Genomic DNA, 14080 nt, shown 5'->3' on the forward strand with positions numbered 1-14080 from the left:
CAAACTTACATCACTGGGCCAAATGGACGGTGGGGACACGCTGTACGAAAAAGGGGTACACGGTAGGTTTTTCTCTTGCCACAATTGAATGAGCTCTACACAACAACTGCAACAACAAACAACAAACTTCACTGTATATTTTTTTTTGTGTATTATTAGCTTGAAGCTTCAATAATTCCAATCGCACAGCACTTTTTATTCACACGAACGTTGTTATTACCGCCACACTTGTCAAACACCCGCTCGGTATGTTATTTGAAAATCAACTCATTTGCCGCACAAAATTTAGCACCAAATTTACCACACACACACAACACACACGGTTGTTTTGCTGTGCTCAACACACACCTTGTTGTGCCACTTATGCAATTTGAGCAAAAAAAAGGAAGCACAAAAAATAAATAACACACAACTAAACAACGACACCAAGGGCACCCATTAACTAGTAGGGATGATACCCTGCGGTGCGCGATTAAGCGACGAACGTACCCGCGAACCGGTCCAAACGGAAGACGGCAGTTAACTGTGCGTTAGTGTCGAGGACGGGCAATAAACGCGCCTGGGTCGCTGTGTGCGCGATCTCTCCCGCACGCTCGAAAGCTTTTCTTCGCCCCATAGTGAGTTGCGAGAGAGACGGAGCGAGAGAGAGCGAGCAGGCTAAGTTAAGTGAGCAAAGCTTAGTGAGAAATGAGCGAGTGAGCGTTACGATCGGGGTACGAGAGATTGAAACTGAGCTCGCGGCAAGGCAAGCAAATGAAGCATAGAAAAAAAACATAATTTCTCTTCTCGTAATGAAGGGAACTGAATGCTTGAATGTGAACAGCAGCGGAGCGATCTTTTTATGTGAAAAGTATAGCTCCAGAACATCTATAAAATTCAATGAGAGTGAAGATCATGCGAAGCTTTTCTCTCGCTCAAAAACGCCCTCAAAAACAAGCGAGAGAGATAGAGAGAGCCAGGTTCACGATCGGATGCTGTAGTGAGCTATACTGAGCTCATTCTCATCACATGCCGCAGCATCTCCGCTCGTTGTGCTCAATATAACAAGCGACGGCGAAGACGACGACACCGACGCGATCTTGGCGCGTCCCCGCGGAGCATTTCAATAAACCGATCACGCTGGGGCGTTGAATTTGGAATAAATAGCAACCTTTATGCTGTGGACGCGAATGAAAACTGGTTTCGTTTTCTTCCGCTGCGCGCATCCTTCTTTCCGTGTCCGTCCATTCTTGCCCGCCCAGCCGAAAGAATGGAATGGAAGCGAACCCGCCGACCGAGAGTGAGGATATATTTCTGTAGTTTTGTTTTTTTTGTGTGTGATGTTCTGATGAACCCGGAGTGAACAGACCCTGAAAACTGAACCATCACACTTGACGCTAAAATCAACAGCAACAAAACGGTTTGGCTACAGGAATGAAAATTCGATGCTTTTGGGGGCACTATTGAGTGTGAGTGAGTTGCACCATCATCACGTAGTACTTGTGGTCACGATTGGGCTATAAATTAATGACGACACGCGCGCCACCTTTTTTAAGAACACGGGCACGCTAGACGGTGATTTGTTTGTGCTTTGGAGGCCATAAACCGTACCCGTATATTCTTTTGGACGTAGTTTAAGGTTCTTCCAACAAAAAAAAGCAATGCTTCACAAAAGGGAAAAGAACAGCAGTGAGGGTCGGCTATTATAAAATTGCATAATAATTGCATCACACAATCAGCAGTAAGTGACTCGAGCAAAACACACACACGTACCGGGGTATAGGTAACAAAACGTAGCAATTCAAACCTCCAACAAAAGGAACTAACCCAAAGGTATCAAAACAAGCACACTTTTATGACTTTCCCGCTTTACGATCCACCAAGAATTTGTCAAATGGCAACTGTGACTTGCCCGTCCGTCCGTGTCACGTACGCTGTGTGTTTGTGTTGTGTCATAACGTTGTGCGATTCGGAAATTCAGAGCATCTTCTTCATAATGGTCCCATACTCTCGGGGCCGCACAAACATGACGGAGAACTTCTCGGATCAAAATTTAAGAACCTTACATTCGCTATTGTTTTCTGCCCTCCTCCTTTAGAGTCCCCAGGACGTCCTGATGGGATGTGATTATCATTCCGCTGTGTCAGCGAGCAAACGAACAACGACACGACTCACACGGAACATGACACCGTTGCACTTTATTCGATTGCACTTTATCTGTTTCCTTGATGTGTGTGTTTATGCGCTACCCGTTGCACCGTCCAATTCTTACGATCGAAAATCTCATCCGCCAACCAAAAAATAACAGGACTCGGGGAGAAATTTGGACCCGGCTGCAATCTACGATAACCATAAAAAAAGAAAGTGTAAGAAACAAGCACGGTAAGAGCGAAGGGCGCCGCTACCCATCGCTAGAAGGACCATAAAATATTCGGAGCGGCACGATTTCCCGAGAAGAAGTTGGGGAGATCGGTTGGCACAGCGGACACAGCACTACTACTACTAACACTACTACCACCGAGCAGCAGATAAGACCAATTGTTGGTTTTTGGTTGGCGCGGGATATTTCTTTATCGACAAATGGGGAGAAAACTATTCTCACTCGATCGAGACCTCCACGCGTTCGCGGTCGTTCGGTCAAGAAGCGTTTTTGTACAACACTGGGCTGAAGTGGAGATACACAACAATTGCACTAACCCGTAATTTGCTGAGATAAATTTCAAAATCGTGCTCTAGGTCCAGTGGTCGTCGCCCGGAATACCCCCCCCCCCCCCCTCTGTCGCGAGTGGTATTCTTTGCTGATAGTATCAAACAAAGCTAATATCGGTATCGTTTGCATTCTCCAAAGGGGAGCACAGCTCGCATGGAGCATGTACTGAGGGCTGAATGTTAGCAACAGCAACAATTGGAGTTTAATGTGTAAGTGATAAACAATCATTTTAAATTGCTCGGTTCGGTTCTGTAGAGGTACGGTTCACGAGAGACAGTTGAAGAGAGATTCTGTAATGACAATTACAGGCTTTGGATAGCTTGCAGGACACTTCTTAGGTCAATTCTGATGGTGACTCGTGGAGGAAAGAAGCAATTGGAAATGTTAAAGTAAAGGATTACTACATCGTGACAATATTATTCGTTATTTAGGAGTAATGAAATACTATATATGATATCAAGTTATAAGATTGTTGGGTATTTACTCACTAAACTCTGTACATTCCATCCATAGTTTTCCAATGATAGTTGCTTACCTGTGAGGAAAATATAAAAACAAAATATTTAGAAAACAGACACACAAAAATGGATTTTTAATACAATTAATCAGCAGCCACTTATTAAGTCTCACTAGACCCATCGCATACACATTAGTTAGGCTCTTATTCACCTCTTAGCAACAAACATGGGAGATGCATATCCTATTTGTGCTATATAGGTCAGTGCCAGCAGTTGCAAACTAAATGACCATATGGGATAGTAAAAATCCACCCCTTACGCCCAAGATAATGAAAAATCACACGCAAACCCTTTTGCGACCGTAAGCGATTGTACACTGAACAGAGTGGCGAAGTTTCCCCAGAAAAATCTTAACGGCAATCTGCCTGGTGTTATCACCACACACAAAAACATTCCACCTCGTCTGGCGGTGCGGTGCCGTTCCGTTTGCTGTTCGATCACTTTTTGTTTTAATTTCTCCGGCCTTCATACACGCACTTGCACTTTGTGCGAGTAAGATTGGCTCTACAAGCGGGGGGTAAAAAAGCTGCATTCTTCCGTTCGTTCTTTTCGTGCCAGCGTTGCAAGCTTGACGCAGTTTGACCGTTGTGTTTCAGCTTCACCAACGGTAGGTTGTACCGTTTGGGATTAGAGCTCGAAATGGCATAAGTAATTATTTTGTTTAGTTTTAACTAATTAAAGCACTGCTGATGCACTGCCGCCGTCGCCGCACAACGGCATAAATCGTGCGATGCAGCATAAAACGCAATCGACTGCAGGTCTCGCGGAGCGTTCCTCCTTTCATCAAACCAAACGTTGAAAAATACGCAGAGCCGCACGCTGGCTAAAACGCATTAGAAAAGCAAATTCTAGTCCAATTCTCTGGACCAGCGGGATTAGCTTTTCCGCAGACTGGAGGGACACGAACAAAATACACCTTTAATGGGTTACATTTTCGCACGTCCAGCTGGAAAACAATACACTCACGTACGACCTGGAACTCTATTCCAAGCTGGAGCAGGGTGGCAAAAAGCGGAAGGCAAAGAATTAATCCGCTTTTCTCTTTCAAAGCGAAAACTGTGCACACAACCGTGTGTGTGTGAGGGAGGAGTTTCCCATTTTTCCCATGCTTGACCACCACCGGTAGCATAATATCGTGGGCGATATACATTAAGGCTGGCACACGGGGAAGCTGCGAAAAACGGTTCCGGCACGCGATGCAATTCCTGGACTTTGGCACAAAATCGCCACTGCAGAATCGGAATCAGTGTGTAAAATATGGGTGAATGACGCCGCGGCACTGGGTACACCGGCCGAGTAGCCGGGCAGTTTAACGGGACTGGCAAGTGGTGCGATCAATCGAAACGAACGCAAACCAAACAAACAAACAAATGCAACCGGGACACTGTGTGTGCAGCGGTTTGTTTTTGTGTGTATGTAGTGTTTTCGAGGTTTTTTTTCTTTTTTTTTTCTTATTCTAAGGGTGACATCACACTCCACGACTGATGCCACGATTGCCCTTTTCTGTCATTTGGCATGTGTTTTTATATGAAAATATTTATTAATTATTTTAAGGATTCTTATTAAGAATTATAATACCTCGCGTTGATACTAAAAAACTAATGCTCACAACAAATTTAATGATTTAATTTAAAAGCAGCAAGTCGTTAATCTTTGCAGTACAATTGCATCTAATTGAGAAGTTGGGCTTAACATGGCAATAATTTTACAACTCAAAACATTAATTTAAATCGATAATAGCGGAATTTGGGGCAAGTGTGCCATACGGGGCAAGAGTGCCACCAAGCATTTTTCCTTAAATACTTTAGTTTAATGATCAATTGTGTACACAGTTGGTTGCTTTCCAATGACTAGGTATACTGAGCCGAATTTCATATAGGCCAATCGATATTTCCCATTGTTTTGAGCTGATTTATGTTGAGTTTCAAAATAGAGCAGAATATTACAATTTTTTAATCCTACCAAATAAGCTCTCAAAAATTATGCGAACAATCAACCGAGAAAATATTTACACCGCCGTATAGCTGAGATTACGTGAAATTTTTTGTGGAGTTAGTTGAAAAAAACTTTCTTTTTTTCACTGAAAAATTCAATTTCAAAAAAGTTACAACTTTTGGGGCAAAAGAGCCATCTCTATTTGGGGCAAGTGTGCCACCATCTTTCATAGACGCGAGCTGTCAAAAATGTTTGTACATTGTTGTTTGAACATTGTTGTAGCGTTCAGCGGTATGGTGCGCTTTTACGAGCGGATTCTACTCCAGAAAAACAGACCAGCAACAACCCATATTGCGATACAATTTGTGATGAAAAGGGGTTCATTGGTGACTCAAGACATGTAGGAATACATACACTAGTGGTACAAACGTAATAATTTCCAATTATCTAAGAAATACGGTTATTTTAACCAGGTGGCCGTCTTGCCTCATACGAGTGGCACTCTTGCCCCATAGCTCAAAAAACAACATCTTTTTGGACCCTTTTTAAAACGCTTCAAAAACTGTTTTGTTTGCACTTTTTTCAAGCAAAACTCATTTATAAGTGAGGAAATAGATGGAAAATGGTTATGAGATTTAAATCGGCTTTTGAAAAACACATTTTAGTGAGTTATAACTTGAAATGCTTAAGGTGGCACACTTGCCCCAAATTCCGCTAATTGCAATGCTTGCTGATCCTTTTCAAATTATGAAAGGTGACTTAAAATCTCAGCAAATCGTATATAAACTTGATTGTATTTCTCATACTTAATTGACAGTTGTGTTCCACGCCATAATAGATTTAGAAAATTGTACGGAAACTATAGTGCTTTTTGCAACAGCAAAATTAGCTGAAAAATGTCAAACTCCATTTCAAACATAGTGGGAACTGTTAAGTATTCCAACATTCAATTCTACAATGAAGAATTTCCAGAATGTACCAAGAATTACATCAAGTAATCCAGGAAACAAATAAAATGGATATATTATTTACACTCCATTACCCGGTTCGATAGTGCCACCAGTGGATCAAATATCAAAACAAAACATTCATCGATGAACCAACCGCCAAGAGCACCGCAACCGCCGTACAAGACCGATGCTCTCTTTCGAAACCACGAAAGTCAATGATCCTGAAAAATGTTCCAATTAAATTATTTACCAAAACCAGCGCCACGAAAAACCTGTTCCCTGTTGCCAAAGCTTGCCCCCAGCGAGTGCTCAGCGGGACCGAGTAAGAATAGCCGGAGCATCAGTGTCCAAAGCTGAGCGTGTGTGGAGGATTGTTGTGGTCGTTCGGATATTCGGTAGAGCGTGAGTGGCAGACGAAAGACAAGAAACGAAAAAAAAACCGATAACAACGCAACAGAATGAGATGAGTTTGAAAACGACCGAAGATAAAAATACTGATCCTGATTGCCCGACCAGGGGCAAGGGACCGGGACACACCACACATCGTCAAAGGATGTTACATATCCTCTGCAGTGTACCCGTCGTTGGCACTCTGATGAGGGCGCCGTCGCCATCACAGCACACCCCAGGTCCGATGTACGATCTCGGACTCGGACCATAAAAGCGAACCCACCACAAGAAGTTTGTCACCGTTCTCCTCCTGATCGACTTTTTCCTTCCGTCGGTCATCCCGAACACTCCGAAAATAGCGGCACGGAGAAAAAGGAGCACAGAAAAGCAAGAGCAAGTGAACGTCATGCAACACCACTCTCTGCGCCGTTTGGACAGCATCCTCCCGCTAGCCCTCCCGGTGAGCTCATAACCGTGGAACCTGTTTTCACTCAGCCAACGTCCTTACTGGCAGCATCTTAGCGACCGGAGCAGCAGCAGCGGCAACAGGCATTGGGAGAGCGAGTTTCGGGGGTAATCAGAACAAAAATCACATAATGTAATGCAAGAAAGGCAGACCTGAAAAAAAGTGTACCTTTTTGCTTCACAATTATGGAAAGAAGTTCGACGAGCTGCACACCTTTTAAGAAGTTAAGAAACTGAATTAAAAAAAAGAGCATGCAAGAGTTCTCGATGCCCTCCGCGAGAGGCAAGTGGGCTCTCGAACGACGACGTCAAGCAGCAGCTATTCCTGTTTCGTGATTTCTGCCTCAGGTGGGCGCAAATCGATTCGCTAGGGCGTTGCAACAGGATAACACTGAACTTACAGGCCTTTTTTCCTGAAAGATCGTGCACTCGTGCAAGTCTGGGTTGAAATTTGAATTTATTGAAGCACCCCATAGCATACTTGTGGGGGTTGGTGTTGCTGATGTCAACGAGCCCTGGTTCGCAAAAGAGGAAGCATTAAAAAATGAATTAAATGCGGTAATAAAATGTGAGCAAAGAGTGGGCAATAAAACAAGATCCGTGGAGTGGACAAAAATAGACACCGAGGGGAAAAAAGCACATCATTTGCATAAGGTTCAAGACAGCAAGGATGCTGCAAAAGCCGGATGGAAGACCCAGAAGTGTTGGCTCGTCAGTTGTGTAGCGTTGCAGAAACCTTCCCATTGACATCCCAACACATTATTATTGATGTCAGTAACCAGTATTCCATCCAGGACTTAAAAACAGCATATTTTGAAGCAATATTGGAGGAAAACAATCATTTGTTTTTACTGCCCTGAGTACATTCTGCTGAGCGCATCCTACGCATTATTTTGGCTCGTGTAGAGAGGAGTGCGAATGCAAAAATAAATTTTAAATTGCACTGAGCCGTACCACGGTTGAACCGAATGTGGCAAAAAGTTCAGTCACGAAACCTCTAGGTTACGGGCGTCCAGGATTATGTGTCCAGGGTTGCACAGCAGCTAGCGATGCTTGCGTACGTATAAATATAGCTACAAACCTGTTCCCCTGGTGCGCCCACCTGGTCGAAAGGAAAGGTTCGCCAATTGTGAGGAAGAAACAACATCCCACACACACATATACAAACGCATGCACGCGTCTGTGACCCAAGAACACAGCAATTCCCCACATTCCGGATCCGCCACAGATTCGGAGGACAAGACGGAGGAAGGAAAAGGAAGCAAAAGGTTTTAGTATCAAGTTTCTTGCGCCCCACCGGTGCATATCTCACCAGTACTATCTGCCGGTTGGAAGAGGGAACGAAATGGGCAGAATTATTGATACACCGCCCGGGCAACCACCTATCCATCTATCTCCGACGCGATGCATCATGCGGTGGGAAGCCGGGAATAGATAACTCCCGCGGCATGCGCGGTAATGGGAATCGATAAATTAATTTCCCTCCCGGGCGAAAGAAAAAGGTGCGATGGGAGCGCACTCACAACACCCGTAGGGGGTAAAAAGGTGTCGGACAGGAGGGGGAGGTTTGAAGTTTGAAGGTAGACTTTGAACCCTTGGGGACCCATAAATCCCCAAACGATGGGAAACGCACTCACTAGGCAGATAGGTACCGGATAGACTTTACCAATTCCACTCCCAAACACCCAGTGGGAAATGGCCGGGTAGATCGCGAACGATCGCAAAGTGAACTCCACAGCCGGCAGAGGTCGTTCTATGCGCGAAGACCAACACACATCAACTGAAAGACCTCGATTTCCCCCGGGCCTGTTGCCAAGAGTACGCAGTACCTAAAGTGTTTGTTGTGTTTTGCGATCATTTTTCTTTGCCAGCCCCTCCGTTATGTCACGATCGTGCGCTTCAAAGTGGGATGGATCTTCTCAAAGAGCTTTCACAGCCCAGCGAACACACGTAGACTGAACGGTACGTTCCCTAATGACTGCGTGCTGACTCTGGGGAAGGAGGAACGAAGCAAATAGGTGGAGATTGTGCTAAGTGGCAATCGTTTGGGGTGTGCTTGATACTTTGCGGGGAGAAGGGAGCCCCCGTAGAGGTCGTTGAGTTTGTGTAGCAGAACATAGCAGTGCGGTGGCTTCGTATCGTGGCTTAAGCTTACCCCGATACCGTTGCGTGACGTTAAGATTTGCCAAAATAAATTTGTCAGATCTATGATTTATGGACCTGTTTGGGTGGCAAGAAAGTCTTTACAGAAATGTGTCCCTGTAAAGTATTAAGTAGCTTTTGAAAGGACTGGTATTGAATAAATCTAATTCAAAATCATGACTTGAAATGAATCTTTGTACACTTAATAAGTCAGTATATCGGATATAAGAATCCGATCTGCTAACAGCTCTTCATAATTAAGTAATACTTGAAGATCAACTAGTTCTTAAAGAACACTAGGGATTCTAACCCTATCTGACCGCTTTCACCACACATACTCAAACTTAAGACCCACATCCTGCTTGACCCTGCATATTTATTGGAGTTTATAAGTTCGATTTATGAACCGGCTGCTTCGAAAAGCTTCAAAGATTCAATAATTAAGAGACCCAATTGTCTGCGAGATCAATAAAGAATAGAGTTTCAAAATCTGGCTTTTATTGAGATACATTGATTCAAAGATTTACGTCTCATTAGACTCTATCTAGGATTAAAGATTTACATCGTAATTCCAATAGCACTTGATTAAAGATTCAAACAGCATAACACAAGCGGACATTTAAAGGCTCCAAATTTCTTCAAGAATACATGATGTCATGCCTGTAATGTAAACGGAGTTTCCAATCCTCGGTAGACTCTAAGAAATGAACAATAAGATATAATGTTAACGATTCCCAACAAACATGCTTAAACCCATAAATGAACTGGTAATAATCGTACAGAGCACTTTGCATAATGATAGTGCATTCCCCAGGTTAATAAACTAATAACTTAACAACATCATCATTACACTGTTCTCTTTCCTGAGCCCAAAATACAAACAAGCTATCAGCAACAACACATAAACATGGTACATAATTTTACTGCTCAAATTGGGAAAGAAACCAATTCGTCGAAAAAAAAGAAGAAAAAAAAAGAAACTGGTTGTCACGTTAGACACAAGAACCTCACATTAACTTCTTCATCGTTTCCCGGATCCACGCTGGTGCGATTGATTGAAAGGTACGACGACCGATAAGTTAGTCAATATTTTATGGATTTTCTGCTTCCCGTGTAAGGTGCAAAGATGCCACTGGACGCACACAAAATAACACCCGGTGGAGGGAAGAATTTTAGGCTACGCTGAAAGAAGATGCTTAAATATCCATCCTTTGGCTGTTAACCTCGAGGCGGTACCTCCTTACGTTTATTTAGAGATGGGTTTATAACTGATTTCCTCGATTTTTTTGCAGCTGACGTTTACAATTTCCCATCAAATTCAAGCAACCAGCAAACAACACAACCGAGACAAGTTGTCGGAGAAGCTTACTTCGGTCGAAAACACGGACAAACGACAATCAGAACTATTTGCAAGCAAAAAAAGTCAAGCAGAAGTTTTGAAAAACCGGTGAAAAGGAACTTCATAAAACGAAACGGAACAGGCAAACAACATCATAAAATGCTTCACAGTTCCTGATCGATCATAAAAACCTTTGCTCTGCACTCGTTTTTGGTTGCGTCATCTCCACCTAGAGAATTGGACGTAGAGAATCCTCCGGAGGAACTAGAATCATCCCACGGTGGTGGTGGTTTGTGTAAAAAGTGTCAAGCGTGCAAATGAAAACACGTTTTCAACGAAGCAAACGAAAGGTTGCTGAAAAATACCGTCGGGCCATAACCACAAAACAACAGCAGCAGCAACTACCCCCGACTGGTAGCTGGCAATGACCTTGCGCTGTTATAAACCGGCCTCTTCGCTATGATGGTCGGCTTACCAGGCGCTGTCCGGCATACGGGATGATGATAGTGCCTCGGTGCTTTTTTGTTTTCCTTCGTCGCTCATAATCAAGCTTGGCACTGCTCTTGACGCAGCTCTCTCCCTCTCTCTATCCCTGTCATGCATTAGAGAAAACCTGTTTGTGAATGAGTCTGAGGTTTAGGAAAACCACCATACGTCAGTTTTCCCATAGACACCGCCAATAGTACGCGGTGATCAAACTCTCATAAACCTCTCAACGGACTAGTGATTGCGAAGAATGCAAGATCCGCCGGCACGTATGTTACATACCGATAGGTGACCTTTTGCTAATATTTTTCCAACACCGGAGCATATTACGCTTGCAACATGAACTCGTTGCACTCAAAAATGATAATCGTATAATTGCTATCGAACCACACTGATCACTTACCAAAGATGTAGACATACAACTCATCAGAAGCTATTTGTCACAAGTTGGACCAGATCGTACACCAAGCTCCAAACATAGCACACGCAAGTCGGTAGCGGACAACCATTCTCAACATTGTGGTATGGAACGTGACCAACACACGCTGCTCGACAAACCATCATGCCCAACACCACTCGGACTTGTAGGTCGTGAGCAATATGGTCACGGCACCTCCCATTTCCGACACCGCTACCCAAGAGCTGATACCGATCATATAGAGACTACTCTAGAATGCAATCAGATTGCAACATTGCGTGCACATCGGCCAGTCCAGCACTTAAAGAGAACATTTTCCATGCGTCACTGACCACTCCAAACTGTCATGATGGTGACCTCAGGGCGTACTACTACTCTTTCGCCTAAACGACTTTGTTGAAGTGTGTTACGGGACAGTTTCTTATTGCTTGAAATCTATCGCACCAGTAGATTGTACCGCAAGCGATCCATCTCTGGAGACGGCTTTACTTTCTCACACGCTAAGCCCTCGTCGTCCAAACGTAATCGGTTACTGGTCCATCTCAGTCAACGCGCAGCTCTGCATCCGTCCGACGGTCAAGCGAGTCTCTTGCAACTCCAGCCGCGTATCAGAGATCGGAATGACGCCTTGATGGACAGACACTATGGCACCCTGATTTTGCATCGAATCTTAATGAGCTGCTGCGCTGTGGCAACGTCCCGTCGCGAATGAAACCCCGCCATTGTACAAAAGCTTCGGGAGTGTCCAACATTTATTTAAAGAAAAGAAAAAAGCGGAGTGTGAGAAGCGAGCAGCGACAGCACCGCCCCGATCAAATAATAGTGAAGTAAACAGCCTAACTGGGAGGAAAGGTGGACAGTTTAGGTGATCGCGTAATCATCCACTCTAAAATAGGCGGACGGTGAACTATGCACGGGGACCCGGTTTGTGCCCTCTGGAAGAATGTTAATCATTCCCAAACACCGCGTAATGGTATTTTTGTTTGGGTGCTCTCGTTTTTCCTTTTTCTATTTCGGCACAAGACACTTTGCATTCAAAGGCCTGATCTAGGTCGCAACTGCACAGGCTCCGCAATAGAAACTGAAAGCGCTTTTGCTGAGCTATCACTCCCATCGGACTGTTTGTTAGCTGCTGCTGGTTTGCTTGACCTGCTTCACGATGACGGAAGCGGCAGGAAACAGGCCACATTGATCATTGAAGGCCGTCTAAAACGGGCTGGCTTGATGGCTGCTACTATTTGGCCATTGAAAGCCAGGCGGCAGTGTATGTGTATTGTCGTTCGCCGCATAATCCATAGGTGCTAAGTGATTTCGCTCTATTTCATAACCTCATTTAATGCACCGACCGCCAACGCTGAGCCACTGATGGAGGATAATTTATGGGGAGTAATGTATACTTATTTATTTTAGCAACGTGTGCTATAATTTGAAGATTGCAATAATTCCGTTTACATGCAAATAGGCATTTAGAGAGGTAGGTTTTTTATTGTATAATGATCATAGACATACGTACAGGTATGGTTAGAAATTGCTTTAATACATGGCTTTCATTTGCATGATCTACATTTTCAAACTTTCTTATTTTCGCCAATTCCTTGTCAGCTGAAATTGCTATCTTTACATAAAGTCTTTTAGACAAACTACTTTTGTGCAAATTACAACGATAATGCAGGACTTTTGAAAGAAGGACACAAATATTGGGAAATTATGAATACATCATACGACGGATTCAAAAATATGTGAAAAACTACCTATAAATCGTGATCAGAATCCAAAAACCACACCAGAAACATCGAAGAATCCTTAGAAAATACTGTAAACAAAAACAAACCCACACGGAAGGTGCAAACTCGACACAAACATTAATCAAAGATCAATTTGTATCTGTAGCAAAACACTATTACAACATCACAGATCATTACATTTAATCGTCCACTCCCAAGTCAGCACTGGCAGCTCTTAATTTTCCCTTCCCGGCACAGAAAGCGTGTCAAGGCAAAGCATCCCGCCCGTCCACCAATTACGATTGCTAGCCAGCTTTTTTCCCCCAAAAATCCCACGACCCTCCACATCAACTCTGTCTTAAAAACGCGCCATTTATGAACAGCGTCTTCTTGCCCATTACTGTTCCAATCAATCGCGCTGTTTTATTGGCTCACCCGAGAGCGAGAGAACGACAAAAAGACTAATAATTTCCATCTCGAGTCGCTTTTCCGACGGTCGGTCGGTGTAACGCTCATCACCCTAAAAAAGCGATTTATTTGACAACCTGTAACGGTAGCCGCTTCAATGGTAGAGCGTGAAGAGGAATACAACTGCCATCGTGTGCAGGGTTTACCTGCTGTGTGGCTCGTGCCGCATAAATTTAGATAATTTTAAATGCAGTTTAATGCTTATCGAATCAATTTAAAAAAGTGCATCCTTTTGATGCAAAAGGACACAGCAAATCAACGTCAACGTGATTCGTTTCTTAATTGCAGCCACCGCGTACGTAACCCTGCCCTAACGGAAAACATCGCTCAATCAAAATTAGATCTATTCAATTAATTCGCCTCTGACCTTCAACTATCAACGGGCCCGACGACCGCCGACCGCCGACCGAATCGATGGTTCAGGGTCACCACAGCGCTGGTGTCCATGACGATTTTGACAAAAAAACGTGACAGATCGTCGTCTCATTCAACACAAAAAAGCAAAAGAGAGAAAAATTCGATCAAATTGTGGTGAGCGTCATGAAATCGAAATTAA

At 43.8% G+C, this 14080-nt stretch overlaps 1 protein-coding gene across 16 annotated transcripts in view; it reads right to left on the bottom strand.

Annotated features, from left to right (window-relative positions):
• Nucleotides 1-14080, bottom strand: part of LOC120959852 (disco-interacting protein 2) — a 164281-nt gene that overhangs the window by 60235 nt on the left and 89966 nt on the right. For 10 of the 16 annotated variants that reach the window (XM_049610293.1, XM_040383548.2, XM_040383547.2 and 7 more), the window contains exon 1: nucleotides 10-534. The exons of the other annotated variants lie outside the window; for them this stretch is intronic. The gene's annotated coding sequence lies outside the window, so the exon portion shown is untranslated. Of the gene's footprint in view, nucleotides 1-9; nucleotides 535-14080 lie in introns of those variants that run through there. 16 annotated transcript variants of the gene reach the window in all.

The sequence above is a fragment of the Anopheles coluzzii genome, chromosome 3 (assembly GCF_943734685.1).
Source record: "Anopheles coluzzii chromosome 3, AcolN3, whole genome shotgun sequence".
Taxonomy (NCBI): domain Eukaryota; kingdom Metazoa; phylum Arthropoda; class Insecta; order Diptera; family Culicidae; genus Anopheles; species Anopheles coluzzii.